Source organism: Hyla sarda, unplaced genomic scaffold (genome assembly GCF_029499605.1).
Source record: "Hyla sarda isolate aHylSar1 unplaced genomic scaffold, aHylSar1.hap1 scaffold_1329, whole genome shotgun sequence".
Taxonomy (NCBI): domain Eukaryota; kingdom Metazoa; phylum Chordata; class Amphibia; order Anura; family Hylidae; genus Hyla; species Hyla sarda.
Genome location: NW_026607954.1, coordinates 56,424 through 75,702, shown reverse-complemented (window position 1 = coordinate 75,702; position 19,279 = coordinate 56,424). Strand labels below are relative to the sequence as shown.

General features: G+C 46.0%; 8 non-coding genes across 8 annotated transcripts; all 8 read left to right on the top strand.

Annotated features, from left to right (window-relative positions):
- Positions 1-1,973: 1,973 nt before the first annotated feature.
- Positions 1,974-2,164, top strand: LOC130305707 (U2 spliceosomal RNA). Its single transcript, XR_008855154.1, has one exon. It is a non-coding gene; the product is annotated as a U2 spliceosomal RNA (small nuclear RNA).
- A 2,085-nt stretch (positions 2,165-4,249) lies between these two features.
- On the top strand, positions 4,250-4,440 carry LOC130305706 (U2 spliceosomal RNA). Its single transcript, XR_008855153.1, has one exon. It is a non-coding gene; the product is annotated as a U2 spliceosomal RNA (small nuclear RNA).
- Positions 4,441-6,530: 2,090 nt separating this feature from the next.
- LOC130305705 (U2 spliceosomal RNA) lies at positions 6,531-6,721 on the top strand. Its single transcript, XR_008855152.1, has one exon. It is a non-coding gene; the product is annotated as a U2 spliceosomal RNA (small nuclear RNA).
- Positions 6,722-8,811: 2,090 nt separating this feature from the next.
- LOC130305704 (U2 spliceosomal RNA) lies at positions 8,812-9,002 on the top strand. The gene has a single exon (XR_008855151.1). It is a non-coding gene; the product is annotated as a U2 spliceosomal RNA (small nuclear RNA).
- Positions 9,003-11,091: 2,089 nt separating this feature from the next.
- On the top strand, positions 11,092-11,282 carry LOC130305702 (U2 spliceosomal RNA). The gene has a single exon (XR_008855149.1). It is a non-coding gene; the product is annotated as a U2 spliceosomal RNA (small nuclear RNA).
- Positions 11,283-13,366: 2,084 nt separating this feature from the next.
- Positions 13,367-13,557, top strand: LOC130305701 (U2 spliceosomal RNA). The gene has a single exon (XR_008855148.1). It is a non-coding gene; the product is annotated as a U2 spliceosomal RNA (small nuclear RNA).
- Positions 13,558-15,651: 2,094 nt separating this feature from the next.
- Positions 15,652-15,842, top strand: LOC130305700 (U2 spliceosomal RNA). Its single transcript, XR_008855147.1, has one exon. It is a non-coding gene; the product is annotated as a U2 spliceosomal RNA (small nuclear RNA).
- Positions 15,843-17,913: 2,071 nt separating this feature from the next.
- On the top strand, positions 17,914-18,104 carry LOC130305699 (U2 spliceosomal RNA). The gene has a single exon (XR_008855146.1). It is a non-coding gene; the product is annotated as a U2 spliceosomal RNA (small nuclear RNA).
- The last annotated feature ends 1,175 nt before the right edge of the window (positions 18,105-19,279 follow it).

The window sequence follows — 19,279 nt, the reverse complement described above, 5'->3', positions numbered from 1 at the left end:
CTGCTGCTTCTGCTGCTTCTGCTTGTGTCTGGCCGCTGTTGGAGCGTCCAGGCACAGGACTTCTGCTGCTGCTGACTAAATGGCCTCCTTAATTGGATCATTTGAGTAGCCAGCACACCTGTGCAGGTAGGGCATGACATGATAGGCAGCTGCCTTGATAGCGGGTGGGTGCTGAATGTTCCTAATTGACAAAATAAGATTAATGCTTATGAAGAAATATAAAATCTCATCCCTTCCCCAATATCGCGCCACACCCCTACCCCTTAATTCCCCTGGTTGAACTTGATGGACATATGTCTTTTTTCGACCGTACTAACTATGTAACTATGTAACATAACATGGGGGGGGGGGGGGGGGTCTCCTGGCTGTTCACACAGGTGTGTCATTGCTGTACATTGACCATGCATTGCTTCTGTGGTATTGCAAAGGCAAAGACAAATGCTTCCAGCCATCCATTGCACTAATGGATTGGTCATCAGCTGGCTGTCTATGTCCCGCATCAATATAGACCAAAGTACAGAGGGTTAGGCTATGCTATTGTGCACCTACCTGATGCATCAGAAGGTGCGAGGCCCTTGCTAAATTCTGTGCACAGACTTTGAGATCTATACTTTAGACTGTATCTAAACCTGCTCCAACATGGACTGACATTCTGGCCTACTTTCAGCCGATGCGACTTGTCTGTCGCTGAACAGTCGCTTTTTATGTATTCAGCACCTATGTATAATGTTGTAAAAATGCTCTAGAAGCTAAAGTCGCAGAAATGTCACACATATTTGGCCTGCAACTTTCTGTGCGACAAATTCAGACAGGAAAAATCAGTATAAATCCTTAGAAAATTATCCCCCAGTGTCTCCATCTGCTGGCGGTATTGAATAAGCATTGCTGCACTGATGGGGTATGCATTAGACGAAAAAAAAGAAGAAAAAGAAGAATAATACGCCCAGAAAAGAGGCGAAAAGGAGAAAAACGTAAAAAAACGTGAAAAAAAAGTAAGAGGAAGAGAAGGGAAAAAAAGGTGGAAATGGGTTTAAAAGTGATTTCGGCGGAGAAATATATATATATATATATATATATATATATATATATATATATATATACGCGCACACACACACATATATATAAACGTATTCTCCGTTGAGATATTGCAGCCGCTGCTGTGTCCAGGCCCAGGAGCCTTAGCACTGTGCTGTGATGTCACTCAATACCACTGACATCACTAGGTGTAAACAACATCTCTCCTTTGCTGTGTATGTGACTATGGAGCTGTTTGGTGATGTCGTCTATTATGGCCTTCATAGAAGCAACAGGAGATTGTTGCATCCATCTAGAACCCTCAGAACTACAGTGCTATGATGTCACTCACTTCCACAGGCCTTGCAGAGTGTAAACAACAACAACCCAGCTTTGTTGTGTATGTAACCATAGGGATTTGTGATGTCACCTAGAACCTTCACAGCAGCGACAGCTTTATGAGGAGCATCAGCACTGCTCTGCCTGAGCAGAACCATCACCGCCATAGGTTGTCAAATAACCCGGATTTAACCCACACAGGTAAGTCCAATGGGGTGCAGGCATGTCCTCTATGCTTACAGCTTCCCGTGGGTGTTGGTTTGATACCGTTTGGGGACAGCCAAGGAGGCATCTGCAGGCAACAAAGGTAGGTGTGTGCTTGTGTGTGTGTTTCCTATGCAGATCCTAAGCCCAGTGTCACATGCAAGTAGGAGGAGTAAGAAGGGTTCCTGGCAAATCCGGGTTATGGATTGCATTTAAAAAGGCCCCGTGGGAGTGCAATGGGCCCCTGTCTTGCTGCTTAGCAATAATGGTATGGGTTTAGGTTCTGCTGTGTGTACTGGTGGTTGACTGCCCCCCAGCCCAGAGTGTGCATGGAAAATTGTCTGGCAGCCTCCCTGACAGCAAGCAGTGATAGTGCCCATGAAGGGGACCTTGTTGGGCCCGCCCCTTTCACGGTTATCGCTTCTCGGCCTTTTGGCTAAGATCAAGTGTAGTATCTGTTCTTATCAGTTTAATATCTGATACGTCCCCTATCTGGGGACCATATATTAAATGGATTTTTGAGAACGGGGGCCGATTTCGAAGCTTGCTTCCGTCGCCCTATGCATTGACCCGATATGGCAGTATCTTCGGGTACAGTGCACCACCCCCTTACAGGGTTAAAAAGAAAGATTCCTACTTTCATTGCTACCTGCTTGCTGGCTAGCCAGCTAGCCAGCCCTGTGGGCCTTGCTGCTGCAGCCAAAAAACAAAAGGTGGTGCTGCTGCTGCTGCTTCTGCTGCTTCTGCTTGTGTCTGGCCGCTGTTGGAGCGTCCAGGCACAGGACTTCTGCTGCTGCTGACTAAATGGCCTCCTTAATTGGATCATTTGAGTAGCCAGCACACCTGTGCAGGTAGGGCATGACATGATAGGCAGCTGCCTTGATAGCGGGTGGGTGCTGAATGTTCCTAATTGACAAAATAAGATTAATGCTTATGAAGAAATATAAAATCTCATCCCTTCCCCAATATCGCGCCACACCCCTACCCCTTAATTCCCTGGTTGAACTTGATGGACATATGTCTTTTTTCGACCGTACTAACTATGTAACTATGTAACATAACATGGGGGGGGGGGGGGGGGGGATCTCCTGGCTGTTCACACAGGTGTGTCATTGCTGTACATTGACCATGCATTGCTTCTGTGGTATTGCAAAGGCAAAGACAAATGCTTCCAGCCATCCATTGCACTAATGGATTGGTCATCAGCTGGCTGTCTATGTCCCGCATCAATATAGACCAAAGTACAGAGGGTTAGGCTATGCTATTGTGCACCTACCTGATGCATCAGAAGGTGCGAGGCCCTTGCTAAATTCTGTGCACAGACTTTGAGATCTATACTTTAGACTGTATCTAAACCTGCTCCAACATGGACTGACATTCTGGCCTACTTTCAGCCGATGCGACTTGTCTGTCGCTGAACAGTCGCTTTTTATGTATTCAGCACCTATGTATAATGTTGTAAAAATGCTCTAGAAGCTAAAGTCGCAGAAATGTCACACATATTTGGCCTGCAACTTTCTGTGCGACAAATTCAGACAGGAAAAATCAGTATAAATCCTTAGAAAATTATCCCCCAGTGTCTCCATCTGCTGGCGGTATTGAATAAGCATTGCTGCACTGATGGGGTATGCATTAGACGAAAAAAAAGAAGAAAAAGAAGAATAATACGCCCAGAAAAGAGGCGAAAAGGAGAAAAACGTAAAAAAACGTGAAAAAAAAGTAAGAGGAAGAGAAGGGAAAAAAAGGTGGAAATGGGTTTAAAAGTGATTTCGGCGGAGAAATATATATATATATATATATATATATATATATATATATACGCGCACACACACACATATATATAAACGTATTCTCCGTTGAGATATTGCAGCCGCTGCTGTGTCCAGGCCCAGGAGCCTTAGCACTGTGCTGTGATGTCACTCAATACCACTGACATCACTAGGTGTAAACAACATCTCTCCTTTGCTGTGTATGTGACTATGGAGCTGTTTGGTGATGTCGTCTATTATGGCCTTCATAGAAGCAACAGGAGATTGTTGCATCCATCTAGAACCCTCAGAACTACAGTGCTATGATGTCACTCACTTCCACAGGCCTTGCAGAGTGTAAACAACAACAACCCAGCTTTGTTGTGTATGTAACCATAGGGATTTGTGATGTCACCTAGAACCTTCACAGCAGCGACAGCTTTATGAGGAGCATCAGCACTGCTCTGCCTGAGCAGAACCATCACCGCCATAGGTTGTCAAATAACCCGGATTTAACCCACACAGGTAAGTCCAATGGGGTGCAGGCATGTCCTCTATGCTTACAGCTTCCCGTGGGTGTTGGTTTGATACCGTTTGGGGACAGCCAAGGAGGCATCTGCAGGCAACAAAGGTAGGTGTGTGCTTGTGTGTGTGTTTCCTATGCAGATCCTAAGCCCAGTGTCACATGCAAGTAGGAGGAGTAAGAAGGGTTCCTGGCAAATCCGGGTTATGGATTGCATTTAAAAAGGCCCCGTGGGAGTGCAATGGGCCCCTGTCTTGCTGCTTAGCAATAATGGTATGGGTTTAGGTTCTGCTGTGTGTACTGGTGGTTGACTGCCCCCCAGCCCAGAGTGTGCATGGAAAATTGTCTGGCAGCCTCCCTGACAGCAAGCAGTGATAGTGCCCATGAAGGGGACCTTGTTGGGCCCGCCCCTTTCACGGTTATCGCTTCTCGGCCTTTTGGCTAAGATCAAGTGTAGTATCTGTTCTTATCAGTTTAATATCTGATACGTCCCCTATCTGGGGACCATATATTAAATGGATTTTTGAGAACGGGGGCCGATTTCGAAGCTTGCTTCCGTCGCCCTATGCATTGACCCGATATGGCAGTATCTTCGGGTACAGTGCACCACCCCCTTACAGGGTTAAAAAGAAAGATTCCTACTTTCATTGCTACCTGCTTGCTGGCTAGCCAGCTAGCCAGCCCTGTGGGCCTTGCTGCTGCAGCCAAAAAACAAAAGGTGGTGCTGCTGCTGCTGCTTCTGCTGCTTCTGCTTGTGTCTGGCCGCTGTTGGAGCGTCCAGGCACAGGACTTCTGCTGCTGCTGACTAAATGGCCTCCTTAATTGGATCATTTGAGTAGCCAGCACACCTGTGCAGGTAGGGCATGACATGATAGGCAGCCGCCTTGATAGCGGGTGGGTGCTGAATGTTCCTAATTGACAAAATAAGATTAATGCTTATGAAGAAATATAAAATCTCATCCCTTCCCCAATATCGCGCCACACCCCTACCCCTTAATTCCCTGGTTGAACTTGATGGACATATGTCTTTTTTCGACCGTACTAACTATGTAACTATGTAACATAACATGGGGGGGGGGGGGGGGGGGGGTCTCCTGGCTGTTCACACAGGTGTGTCATTGCTGTACATTGACCATGCATTGCTTCTGTGGTATTGCAAAGGCAAAGACAAATGCTTCCAGCCATCCATTGCACTAATGGATTGGTCATCAGCTGGCTGTCTATGTCCCGCATCAATATAGACCAAAGTACAGAGGGTTAGGCTATGCTATTGTGCACCTACCTGATGCATCAGAAGGTGCGAGGCCCTTGCTAAATTCTGTGCACTGACTTTGAGATCTATACTTTAGACTGTATCTAAACCTGCTCCAACATGGACTGACATTCTGGCCTACTTTCAGCCGATGCGACTTGTCTGTCGCTGAACAGTCGCTTTTTATGTATTCAGCACCTATGTATAATGTTGTAAAAATGCTCTAGAAGCTAAAGTCGCAGAAATGTCACACATATTTGGCCTGCAACTTTCTGTGCGACAAATTCAGACAGGAAAAATCAGTATAAATCCTTAGAAAATTATCCCCCAGTGTCTCCATCTGCTGGCGGTATTGAATAAGCATTGCTGCACTGATGGGGTATGCATTAGACGAAAAAAAAGAAGAAAAAGAAGAATAATACGCCCAGAAAAGAGGCGAAAAGGAGAAAAACGTAAAAAAACGTGAAAAAAAAGTAAGAGGAAGAGAAGGGAAAAAAAGGTGGAAATGGGTTTAAAAGTGATTTCGGCGGAGAAATATATATATATATATATATATATATATATATATATATATATATATACGCGCACACACATATATATAAACGTATTCTCCGTTGAGATATTGCAGCCGCTGCTGTGTCCAGGCCCAGGAGCCTTAGCACTGTGCTGTGATGTCACTCAATACCACTGACATCACTAGGTGTAAACAACATCTCTCCTTTGCTGTGTATGTGACTATGGAGCTGTTTGGTGATGTCGTCTATTATGGCCTTCATAGAAGCAACAGGAGATTGTTGCATCCATCTAGAACCCTCAGAACTACAGTGCTATGATGTCACTCACTTCCACAGGCCTTGCAGAGTGTAAACAACAACAACCCAGCTTTGTTGTGTATGTAACCATAGGGATTTGTGATGTCACCTAGAACCTTCACAGCAGCGACAGCTTTATGAGGAGCATCAGCACTGCTCTGCCTGAGCAGAACCATCACCGCCATAGGTTGTCAAATAACCCGGATTTAACCCACACAGGTAAGTCCAATGGGGTGCAGGCATGTCCTCTATGCTTACAGCTTCCCGTGGGTGTTGGTTTGATACCGTTTGGGGACAGCCAAGGAGGCATCTGCAGGCAACAAAGGTAGGTGTGTGCTTGTGTGTGTGTTTCCTATGCAGATCCTAAGCCCAGTGTCACATGCAAGTAGGAGGAGTAAGAAGGGTTCCTGGCAAATCCGGGTTATGGATTGCATTTAAAAAGGCCCCGTGGGAGTGCAATGGGCCCCTGTCTTGCTGCTTAGCAATAATGGTATGGGTTTAGGTTCTGCTGTGTGTACTGGTGGTTGACTGCCCCCCAGCCCAGAGTGTGCATGGAAAATTGTCTGGCAGCCTCCCTGACAGCAAGCAGTGATAGTGCCCATGAAGGGGACCTTGTTGGGCCCGCCCCTTTCACGGTTATCGCTTCTCGGCCTTTTGGCTAAGATCAAGTGTAGTATCTGTTCTTATCAGTTTAATATCTGATACGTCCCCTATCTGGGGACCATATATTAAATGGATTTTTGAGAACGGGGGCCGATTTCGAAGCTTGCTTCCGTCGCCCTATGCATTGACCCGATATGGCAGTATCTTCGGGTACAGTGCACCACCCCCTTACAGGGTTAAAAAGAAAGATTCCTACTTTCATTGCTACCTGCTTGCTGGCTAGCCAGCTAGCCAGCCCTGTGGGCCTTGCTGCTGCAGCCAAAAAACAAAAGGTGGTGCTGCTGCTGCTGCTTCTGCTGCTTCTGCTTGTGTCTGGCCGCTGTTGGAGCGTCCAGGCACAGGACTTCTGCTGCTGCTGACTAAATGGCCTCCTTAATTGGATCATTTGAGTAGCCAGCACACCTGTGCAGGTAGGGCATGACATGATAGGCAGCTGCCTTGATAGCGGGTGGGTGCTGAATGTTCCTAATTGACAAAATAAGATTAATGCTTATGAAGAAATATAAAATCTCATCCCTTCCCCAATATCGCGCCACACCCCTACCCCTTAATTCCCTGGTTGAACTTGATGGACATATGTCTTTTTTCGACCGTACTAACTATGTAACTATGTAACATAACATGGGGGGGGGGGGGGGTCTCCTGGCTGTTCACACAGGTGTGTCATTGCTGTACATTGACCATGCATTGCTTCTGTGGTATTGCAAAGGCAAAGACAAATGCTTCCAGCCATCCATTGCACTAATGGATTGGTCATCAGCTGGCTGTCTATGTCCCGCATCAATATAGACCAAAGTACAGAGGGTTAGGCTATGCTATTGTGCACCTACCTGATGCATCAGAAGGTGCGAGGCCCTTGCTAAATTCTGTGCACAGACTTTGAGATCTATACTTTAGACTGTATCTAAACCTGCTCCAACATGGACTGACATTCTGGCCTACTTTCAGCCGATGCGACTTGTCTGTCGCTGAACAGTCGCTTTTTATGTATTCAGCACCTATGTATAATGTTGTAAAAATGCTCTAGAAGCTAAAGTCGCAGAAATGTCACACATATTTGGCCTGCAACTTTCTGTGCGACAAATTCAGACAGGAAAAATCAGTATAAATCCTTAGAAAATTATCCCCCAGTGTCTCCATCTGCTGGCGGTATTGAATAAGCATTGCTGCACTGATGGGGTATGCATTAGACGAAAAAAAAGAAGAAAAAGAAGAATAATACGCCCAGAAAAGAGGCGAAAAGGAGAAAAACGTAAAAAAACGTGAAAAAAAAGTAAGAGGAAGAGAAGGGAAAAAAAGGTGGAAATGGGTTTAAAAGTGATTTCGGCGGAGAAATATATATATATATATATATATATATATATATATATATATATATATATACGCGCACACACACACATATATATAAACGTATTCTCCGTTGAGATATTGCAGCCGCTGCTGTGTCCAGGCCCAGGAGCCTTAGCACTGTGCTGTGATGTCACTCAATACCACTGACATCACTAGGTGTAAACAACATCTCTCCTTTGCTGTGTATGTGACTATGGAGCTGTTTGGTGATGTCGTCTATTATGGCCTTCATAGAAGCAACAGGAGATTGTTGCATCCATCTAGAACCCTCAGAACTACAGTGCTATGATGTCACTCACTTCCACAGGCCTTGCAGAGTGTAAACAACAACAACCCAGCTTTGTTGTGTATGTAACCATAGGGATTTGTGATGTCACCTAGAACCTTCACAGCAGCGACAGCTTTATGAGGAGCATCAGCACTGCTCTGCCTGAGCAGAACCATCACCGCCATAGGTTGTCAAATAACCCGGATTTAACCCACACAGGTAAGTCCAATGGGGTGCAGGCATGTCCTCTATGCTTACAGCTTCCCGTGGGTGTTGGTTTGATACCGTTTGGGGACAGCCAAGGAGGCATCTGCAGGCAACAAAGGTAGGTGTGTGCTTGTGTGTGTGTTTCCTATGCAGATCCTAAGCCCAGTGTCACATGCAAGTAGGAGGAGTAAGAAGGGTTCCTGGCAAATCCGGGTTATGGATTGCATTTAAAAAGGCCCCGTGGGAGTGCAATGGGCCCCTGTCTTGCTGCTTAGCAATAATGGTATGGGTTTAGGTTCTGCTGTGTGTACTGGTGGTTGACTGCCCCCCAGCCCAGAGTGTGCATGGAAAATTGTCTGGCAGCCTCCCTGACAGCAAGCAGTGATAGTGCCCATGAAGGGGACCTTGTTGGGCCCGCCCCTTTCACGGTTATCGCTTCTCGGCCTTTTGGCTAAGATCAAGTGTAGTATCTGTTCTTATCAGTTTAATATCTGATACGTCCCCTATCTGGGGACCATATATTAAATGGATTTTTGAGAACGGGGGCCGATTTCGAAGCTTGCTTCCGTCGCCCTATGCATTGACCCGATATGGCAGTATCTTCGGGTACAGTGCACCACCCCCTTACAGGGTTAAAAAGAAAGATTCCTACTTTCATTGCTACCTGCTTGCTGGCTAGCCAGCTAGCCAGCCCTGTGGGCCTTGCTGCTGCAGCCAAAAAACAAAAGGTGGTGCTGCTGCTGCTGCTTCTGCTGCTTCTGCTTGTGTCTGGCCGCTGTTGGAGCGTCCAGGCACAGGACTTCTGCTGCTGCTGACTAAATGGCCTCCTTAATTGGATCATTTGAGTAGCCAGCACACCTGTGCAGGTAGGGCATGACATGATAGGCAGCTGCCTTGATAGCGGGTGGGTGCTGAATGTTCCTAATTGACAAAATAAGATTAATGCTTATAAAGAAATATAAAATCTCATCCCTTCCCCAATATCGCGCCACACCCCTACCCCTTAATTCCCTGGTTGAACTTGATGGACATATGTCTTTTTTCGACCGTACTAACTATGTAACTATGTAACATAACATGGGGGGGGGGGGGGGGGGGGGGTCTCCTGGCTGTTCACACAGGTGTGTCATTGCTGTACATTGACCATGCATTGCTTCTGTGGTATTGCAAAGGCAAAGACAAATGCTTCCAGCCATCCATTGCACTAATGGATTGGTCATCAGCTGGCTGTCTATGTCCCGCATCAATATAGACCAAAGTACAGAGGGTTAGGCTATGCTATTGTGCACCTACCTGATGCATCAGAAGGTGCGAGGCCCTTGCTAAATTCTGTGCACAGACTTTGAGATCTATACTTTAGACTGTATCTAAACCTGCTCCAACATGGACTGACATTCTGGCCTACTTTCAGCCGATGCGACTTGTCTGTCGCTGAACAGTCGCTTTTTATGTATTCAGCACCTATGTATAATGTTGTAAAAATGCTCTAGAAGCTAAAGTCGCAGAAATGTCACACATATTTGGCCTGCAACTTTCTGTGCGACAAATTCAGACAGGAAAAATCAGTATAAATCCTTAGAAAATTATCCCCCAGTGTCTCCATCTGCTGGCGGTATTAAATAAGCATTGCTGCACTGATGGCGTATGCATTAGACGAAAAAAAAGAAGAAAAAGAAGAATAATACGCCCAGAAAAGAGGCGAAAAGGAGAAAAACGTAAAAAAACGTGAAAAAAAAGTAAGAGGAAGAGAAGGGAAAAAAAGGTGGAAATGGGTTTAAAAGTGATTTCGGCGGAGAAATATATATATATATATATATATATATATATATATATATATACGCGCACACACACACATATATATAAACGTATTCTCCGTTGAGATATTGCAGCCGCTGCTGTGTCCAGGCCCAGGAGCCTTAGCACTGTGCTGTGATGTCACTCAATACCACTGACATCACTAGGTGTAAACAACATCTCTCCTTTGCTGTGTATGTGACTATGGAGCTGTTTGGTGATGTCGTCTATTATGGCCTTCATAGAAGCAACAGGAGATTGTTGCATCCATCTAGAACCCTCAGAACTACAGTGCTATGATGTCACTCACTTCCACAGGCCTTGCAGAGTGTAAACAACAACAACCCAGCTTTGTTGTGTATGTAACCATAGGGATTTGTGATGTCACCTAGAACCTTCACAGCAGCGACAGCTTTATGAGGAGCATCAGCACTGCTCTGCCTGAGCAGAACCATCACCGCCATAGGTTGTCAAATAACCCGGATTTAACCCACACAGGTAAGTCCAATGGGGTGCAGGCATGTCCTCTATGCTTACAGCTTCCCGTGGGTGTTGGTTTGATACCGTTTGGGGACAGCCAAGGAGGCATCTGCAGGCAACAAAGGTAGGTGTGTGCTTGTGTGTGTGTTTCCTATGCAGATCCTAAGCCCAGTGTCACATGCAAGTAGGAGGAGTAAGAAGGGTTCCTGGCAAATCCGGGTTATGGATTGCATTTAAAAAGGCCCCGTGGGAGTGCAATGGGCCCCTGTCTTGCTGCTTAGCAATAATGGTATGGGTTTAGGTTCTGCTGTGTGTACTGGTGGTTGACTGCCCCCCAGCCCAGAGTGTGCATGGAAAATTGTCTGGCAGCCTCCCTGACAGCAAGCAGTGATAGTGCCCATGAAGGGGACCTTGTTGGGCCCGCCCCTTTCACGGTTATCGCTTCTCGGCCTTTTGGCTAAGATCAAGTGTAGTATCTGTTCTTATCAGTTTAATATCTGATACGTCCCCTATCTGGGGACCATATATTAAATGGATTTTTGAGAACGGGGGCCGATTTCGAAGCTTGCTTCCGTCGCCCTATGCATTGACCCGATATGGCAGTATCTTCGGGTACAGTGCACCACCCCCTTACAGGGTTAAAAAGAAAGATTCCTACTTTCATTGCTACCTGCTTGCTGGCTAGCCAGCTAGCCAGCCCTGTGGGCCTTGCTGCTGCAGCCAAAAAACAAAAGGTGGTGCTGCTGCTGCTGCTTCTGCTGCTTCTGCTTGTGTCTGGCCGCTGTTGGAGCGTCCAGGCACAGGACTTCTGCTGCTGCTGACTAAATGGCCTCCTTAATTGGATCATTTGAGTAGCCAGCACACCTGTGCAGGTAGGGCATGACATGATAGGCAGCTGCCTTGATAGCGGGTGGGTGCTGAATGTTCCTAATTGACAAAATAAGATTAATGCTTATGAAGAAATATAAAATCTCATCCCTTCCCCAATATCGCGCCACACCCCTACCCCTTAATTCCCTGGTTGAACTTGATGGACATATGTCTTTTTTCGACCGTACTAACTATGTAACTATGTAACATAACATGGGGGGGGGGGGGGGGGTCTCCTGGCTGTTCACACAGGTGTGTCATTGCTGTACATTGACCATGCATTGCTTCTGTGGTATTGCAAAGGCAAAGACAAATGCTTCCAGCCATCCATTGCACTAATGGATTGGTCATCAGCTGGCTGTCTATGTCCCGCATCAATATAGACCAAAGTACAGAGGGTTAGGCTATGCTATTGTGCACCTACCTGATGCATCAGAAGGTGCGAGGCCCTTGCTAAATTCTGTGCACAGACTTTGAGATCTATACTTTAGACTGTATCTAAACCTGCTCCAACATGGACTGACATTCTGGCCTACTTTCAGCCGATGCGACTTGTCTGTCGCTGAACAGTCGCTTTTTATGTATTCAGCACCTATGTATAATGTTGTAAAAATGCTCTAGAAGCTAAAGTCGCAGAAATGTCACACATATTTGGCCTGCAACTTTCTGTGCGACAAATTCAGACAGGAAAAATCAGTATAAATCCTTAGAAAATTATCCCCCAGTGTCTCCATCTGCTGGCGGTATTAAATAAGCATTGCTGCACTGATGGCGTATGCATTAGACGAAAAAAAAGAAGAAAAAGAAGAATAATACGCCCAGAAAAGAGGCGAAAAGGAGAAAAACGTAAAAAAACGTGAAAAAAAAGTAAGAGGAAGAGAAGGGAAAAAAAGGTGGAAATGGGTTTAAAAGTGATTTCGGCGGAGAAATATATATATATATATATATATATATATATATATATATATACGCGCACACACACACATATATATAAACGTATTCTCCGTTGAGATATTGCAGCCGCTGCTGTGTCCAGGCCCAGGAGCCTTAGCACTGTGCTGTGATGTCACTCAATACCACTGACATCACTAGGTGTAAACAACATCTCTCCTTTGCTGTGTATGTGACTATGGAGCTGTTTGGTGATGTCGTCTATTATGGCCTTCATAGAAGCAACAGGAGATTGTTGCATCCATCTAGAACCCTCAGAACTACAGTGCTATGATGTCACTCACTTCCACAGGCCTTGCAGAGTGTAAACAACAACAACCCAGCTTTGTTGTGTATGTAACCATAGGGATTTGTGATGTCACCTAGAACCTTCACAGCAGCGACAGCTTTATGAGGAGCATCAGCACTGCTCTGCCTGAGCAGAACCATCACCGCCATAGGTTGTCAAATAACCCGGATTTAACCCACACAGGTAAGTCCAATGGGGTGCAGGCATGTCCTCTATGCTTACAGCTTCCCGTGGGTGTTGGTTTGATACCGTTTGGGGACAGCCAAGGAGGCATCTGCAGGCAACAAAGGTAGGTGTGTGCTTGTGTGTGTGTTTCCTATGCAGATCCTAAGCCCAGTGTCACATGCAAGTAGGAGGAGTAAGAAGGGTTCCTGGCAAATCCGGGTTATGGATTGCATTTAAAAAGGCCCCGTGGGAGTGCAATGGGCCCCTGTCTTGCTGCTTAGCAATAATGGTATGGGTTTAGGTTCTGCTGTGTGTACTGGTGGTTGACTGCCCCCCAGCCCAGAGTGTGCATGGAAAATTGTCTGGCAGCCTCCCTGACAGCAAGCAGTGATAGTGCCCATGAAGGGGACCTTGTTGGGCCCGCCCCTTTCACGGTTATCGCTTCTCGGCCTTTTGGCTAAGATCAAGTGTAGTATCTGTTCTTATCAGTTTAATATCTGATACGTCCCCTATCTGGGGACCATATATTAAATGGATTTTTGAGAACGGGGGCCGATTTCGAAGCTTGCTTCCGTCGCCCTATGCATTGACCCGATATGGCAGTATCTTCGGGTACAGTGCACCACCCCCTTACAGGGTTAAAAAGAAAGATTCCTACTTTCATTGCTACCTGCTTGCTGGCTAGCCAGCTAGCCAGCCCTGTGGGCCTTGCTGCTGCAGCCAAAAAACAAAAGGTGGTGCTGCTGCTGCTGCTTCTGCTGCTTCTGCTTGTGTCTGGCCGCTGTTGGAGCGTCCAGGCACAGGACTTCTGCTGCTGCTGACTAAATGGCCTCCTTAATTGGATCATTTGAGTAGCCAGCACACCTGTGCAGGTAGGGCATGACATGATAGGCAGCTGCCTTGATAGCGGGTGGGTGCTGAATGTTCCTAATTGACAAAATAAGATTAATGCTTATGAAGAAATATAAAATCTCATCCCTTCCCCAATATCGCGCCACACCCCTACCCCTTAATTCCCTGGTTGAACTTGATGGACATATGTCTTTTTTCGACCGTACTAACTATGTAACTATGTAACATAACATGGGGGGGGGGGGGGGGGGGTCTCCTGGCTGTTCACACAGGTGTGTCATTGCTGTACATTGACCATGCATTGCTTCTGTGGTATTGCAAAGGCAAAGACAAATGCTTCCAGCCATCCATTGCACTAATGGATTGGTCATCAGCTGGCTGTCTATGTCCCGCATCAATATAGACCAAAGTACAGAGGGTTAGGCTATGCTATTGTGCACCTACCTGATGCATCAGAAGGTGCGAGGCCCTTGCTAAATTCTGTGCACAGACTTTGAGATCTATACTTTAGACTGTATCTAAACCTGCTCCAACATGGACTGACATTCTGGCCTACTTTCAGCCGATGCGACTTGTCTGTCGCTGAACAGTCGCTTTTTATGTATTCAGCACCTATGTATAATGTTGTAAAAATGCTCTAGAAGCTAAAGTCGCAGAAATGTCACACATATTTGGCCTGCAACTTTCTGTGCGACAAATTCAGACAGGAAAAATCAGTATAAATCCTTAGAAAAGTATCCCCCAGTGTCTCCATCTGCTGGCGGTATTGAATAAGCATTGCTGCACTGATGGGGTATGCATTAGACGAAAAAAAAGAAGAAAAAGAAGAATAATACGCCCAGAAAAGAGGCGAAAAGGAGAAAAACGTAAAAAAACGTGAAAAAAAAGTAAGAGGAAGAGAAGGGAAAAAAAGGTGGAAATGGGTTTAAAAGTGATTTCGGCGGAGAAATATATATATATATATATATATGTATATATATATATATATATATATATACGCGCACACACACACATATATATAAACGTATTCTCCGTTGAGATATTGCAGCCGCTGCTGTGTCCAGGCCCAGGAGCCTTAGCACTGTGCTGTGATGTCACTCAATACCACTGACATCACTAGGTGTAAACAACATCTCTCCTTTGCTGTGTATGTGACTATGGAGCTGTTTGGTGATGTCGTCTATTATGGCCTTCATAGAAGCAACAGGAGATTGTTGCATCCATCTAGAACCCTCAGAACTACAGTGCTATGATGTCACTCACTTCCACAGGCCTTGCAGAGTGTAAACAACAACAACCCAGCTTTGTTGTGTATGTAACCATAGGGATTTGTGATGTCACCTAGAACCTTCACAGCAGCGACAGCTTTATGAGGAGCATCAGCACTGCTCTGCCTGAGCAGAACCATCACCGCCATAGGTTGTCAAATAACCCGGATTTAACCCACACAGGTAAGTCCAATGGGGTGCAGGCATGTCCTCTATGCTTACAGCTTCCCGTGGGTGTTGGTTTGATACCGTTTGGGGACAGCCAAGGAGGCATCTGCAGGCAACAAAGGTAGGTGTGTGCTTGTGTGTGTGTTTCCTATGCAGATCCTAAGCCCAGTGTCACATGCAAGTAGAAGGAGTAAGAAGGGTTCCTGGCAAATCCGGGTTATGGATTGCATTTAAAAAGGCCCCGTGGGAGTGCAATGGGCCCCTGTCTTGCTGCTTAGCAATAATGGTATGGGTTTAGGTTCTGCTGTGTGTACTGGTGGTTGACTGCCCCCCAGCCCAGAGTGTGCATGGAAAATTGTCTGGCAGCCTCCCTGACAGCAAGCAGTGATAGTGCCCATGAAGGGGACCTTGTTGGGCCCGCCCCTTTCACGGTTATCGCTTCTCGGCCTTTTGGCTAAGATCAAGTGTAGTATCTGTTCTTATCAGTTTAATATCTGATACGTCCCCTATCTGGGGACCATATATTAAATGGATTTTTGAGAACGGGGGCCGATTTCGAAGCTTGCTTCCGTCGCCCTATGCATTGACCCGATATGGCAGTATCTTCGGGTACAGTGCACCACCCCCTTACAGGGTTAAAAAGAAAGATTCCTACTTTCATTGCTACCTGCTTGCTGGCTAGCCAGCTAGCCAGCCCTGTGGGCCTTGCTGCTGCAGCCAAAAAACAAAAGGTGGTGCTGCTGCTGCTGCTTCTGCTGCTTCTGCTTGTGTCTGGCCGCTGTTGGAGCGTCCAGGCACAGGACTTCTGCTGCTGCTGACTAAATGGCCTCCTTAATTGGATCATTTGAGTAGCCAGCACACCTGTGCAGGTAGGGCATGACATGATAGGCAGCTGCCTTGATAGCGGGTGGGTGCTGAATGTTCCTAATTGACAAAATAAGATTAATGCTTATGAAGAAATATAAAATCTCATCCCTTCCCCAATATCGCGCCACACCCCTACCCCTTAATTCCCTGGTTGAACTTGATGGACATATGTCTTTTTTCGACCGTACTAACTATGTAACTATGTAACATAACATGGGGGGGGGGGGGGTCTCCTGGCTGTTCACACAGGTGTGTCATTGCTGTACATTGACCATGCATTGCTTCTGTGGTATTGCAAAGGCAAAGACAAATGCTTCCAGCCATCCATTGCACTAATGGATTGGTCATCAGCTGGCTGTCTATGTCCCGCATCAATATAGACCAAAGTACAGAGGGTTAGGCTATGCTATTGTGCACCTACCTGATGCATCAGAAGGTGCGAGGCCCTTGCTAAATTCTGTGCACAGACTTTGAGATCTATACTTTAGACTGTATCTAAACCTGCTCCAACATGGACTGACATTCTGGCCTACTTTCAGCCGATGCGACTTGTCTGTCGCTGAACAGTCGCTTTTTATGTATTCAGCACCTATGTATAATGTTGTAAAAATGCTCTAGAAGCTAAAGTCGCAGAAATGTCACACATATTTGGCCTGCAACTTTCTGTGCGACAAATTCAGACAGGAAAAATCAGTATAAATCCTTAGAAAATTATCCCCCAGTGTCTCCATCTGCTGGCGGTATTGAATAAGCATTGCTGCACTGATGGGGTATGCATTAGACGAAAAAAAAGAAGAAAAAGAAGAATAATACGCCCAGAAAAGAGGCGAAAAGGAGAAAAACGTAAAAAAACGTGAAAAAAAAGTAAGAGGAAGAGAAGGGAAAAAAAGGTGGAAATGGGTTTAAAAGTGATTTCGGCGGAGAAATATATATATATATATATATATATATATATACGCGCACACACACACATATATATAAACGTATTCTCCGTTGAGATATTGCAGCCGCTGCTGTGTCCAGGCCCAGGAGCCTTAGCACTGTGCTGTGATGTCACTCAATACCACTGACATCACTAGGTGTAAACAACATCTCTCCTTTGCTGTGTATGTGACTATGGAGCTGTTTGGTGATGTCGTCTATTATGGCCTTCATAGAAGCAACAGGAGATTGTTGCATCCATCTAGAACCCTCAGAACTACAGTGCTATGATGTCACTCACTTCCACAGGCCTTGCAGAGTGTAAACAACAACAACCCAGCTTTGTTGTGTATGTAACCATAGGGATTTGTGATGTCACCTAGAACCTTCACAGCAGCGACAGCTTTATGAGGAGCATCAGCACTGCTCTGCCTGAGCAGAACCATCACCGCCATAGGTTGTCAAATAACCCGGATTTAACCCACACAGGTAAGTCCAATGGGGTGCAGGCATGTCCTCTATGCTTACAGCTTCCCGTGGGTGTTGGTTTGATACCGTTTGGGGACAGCCAAGGAGGCATCTGCAGGCAACAAAGGTAGGTGTGTGCTTGTGTGTGTGTTTCCTATGCAGATCCTAAGCCCAGTGTCACATGCAAGTAGGAGGAGTAAGAAGGGTTCCTGGCAAATCCGGGTTATGGATTGCATTTAAAAAGGCCCCGTGGGAGTGCAATGGGCCCCTGTCTTGCTGCTTAGCAATAATGGTATGGGTTTAGGTTCTGCTGTGTGTACTGGTGGTTGACTGCCCCCCAGCCCAGAGTGTGCATGGAAAATTGTCTGGCAGCCTCCCTGACAGCAAGCAGTGATAGTGCCCATGAAGGGGACCTTGTTGGGCCCGCCCCTTTCACGGTTATCGCTTCTCGGCCTTTTGGCTAAGATCAAGTGTAGTATCTGTTCTTATCAGTTTAATATCTGATACGTCCCCTATCTGGGGACCATATATTAAATGGATTTTTGAGAACGGGGGCCGATTTCGAAGCTTGCTTCCGTCGCCCTATGCATTGACCCGATATGGCAGTATCTTCGGGTACAGTGCACCACCCCCTTACAGGGTTAAAAAGAAAGATTCCTACTTTCATTGCTACCTGCTTGCTGGCTAGCCAGCTAGCCAGCCCTGTGGGCCTTGCTGCTGCAGCCAAAAAACAAAAGGTGGTGCTGCTGCTGCTGCTTCTGCTGCTTCTGCTTGTGTCTGGCCGCTGTTGGAGCGTCCAGGCACAGGACTTCTGCTGCTGCTGACTAAATGGCCTCCTTAATTGGATCATTTGAGTAGCCAGCACACCTGTGCAGGTAGGGCATGACATGATAGGCAGCTGCCTTGATAGCGGGTGGGTGCTGAATGTTCCTAATTGACAAAATAAGATTAATGCTTATGAAGAAATATAAAATCTCATCCCTTCCCCAATATCGCGCCACACCCCTACCCCTTAATTCCCTGGTTGAACTTGATGGACATATGTCTTTTTTCGACCGTACTAACTATGTAACTATGTAACATAACATGGGGGGGGGGGGGGGTCTCCTGGCTGTTCACACAGGTGTGTCATTGCTGTACATTGACCATGCATTGCTTCTGTGGTATTGCAAAGGCAAAGACAAATGCTTCCAGCCATCCATTGCACTAATGGATTGGTCATCAGCTGGCTGTCTATGTCCCGCATCAATATAGACCAAAGTACAGAGGGTTAGGCTATGCTATTGTGCACCTACCTGATGCATCAGAAGGTGCGAGGCCCTTGCTAAATTCTGTGCACAGACTTTGAGATCTATACTTTAGACTGTATCTAAACCTGCTCCAACATGGACTGACATTCTGGCCTACTTTCAGCCGATGCGACTTGTCTGTCGCTGAACAGTCGCTTTTTATGTATTCAGCACCTATGTATAATGTTGTAAAAATTCTCTAGAAGCTAAAGTCGCAGAAATGTCACACATATTTGGCCTGCAACTTTCTGTGCGACAAATTCAGACAGGAAAAATCAGTATAAATCCTTAGAAAATTATCCCCCAGTGTCTCCATCTGCTGGCGGTATTGAATAAGCATTGCTGCACTGATGGGGTATGCATTAGACGAAAAAAAAGAAGAAAAAGAAGAATAATACGCCCAGAAAAGAGGCGAAAAGGAGAAAAACGTAAAAAAACTTGAAAAAAAAGTAAGAGGAAGAGAAGGGAAAAAAAGGTGGAAATGGGTTTAAAAGTGATTTCGGCGGAGAAATATATA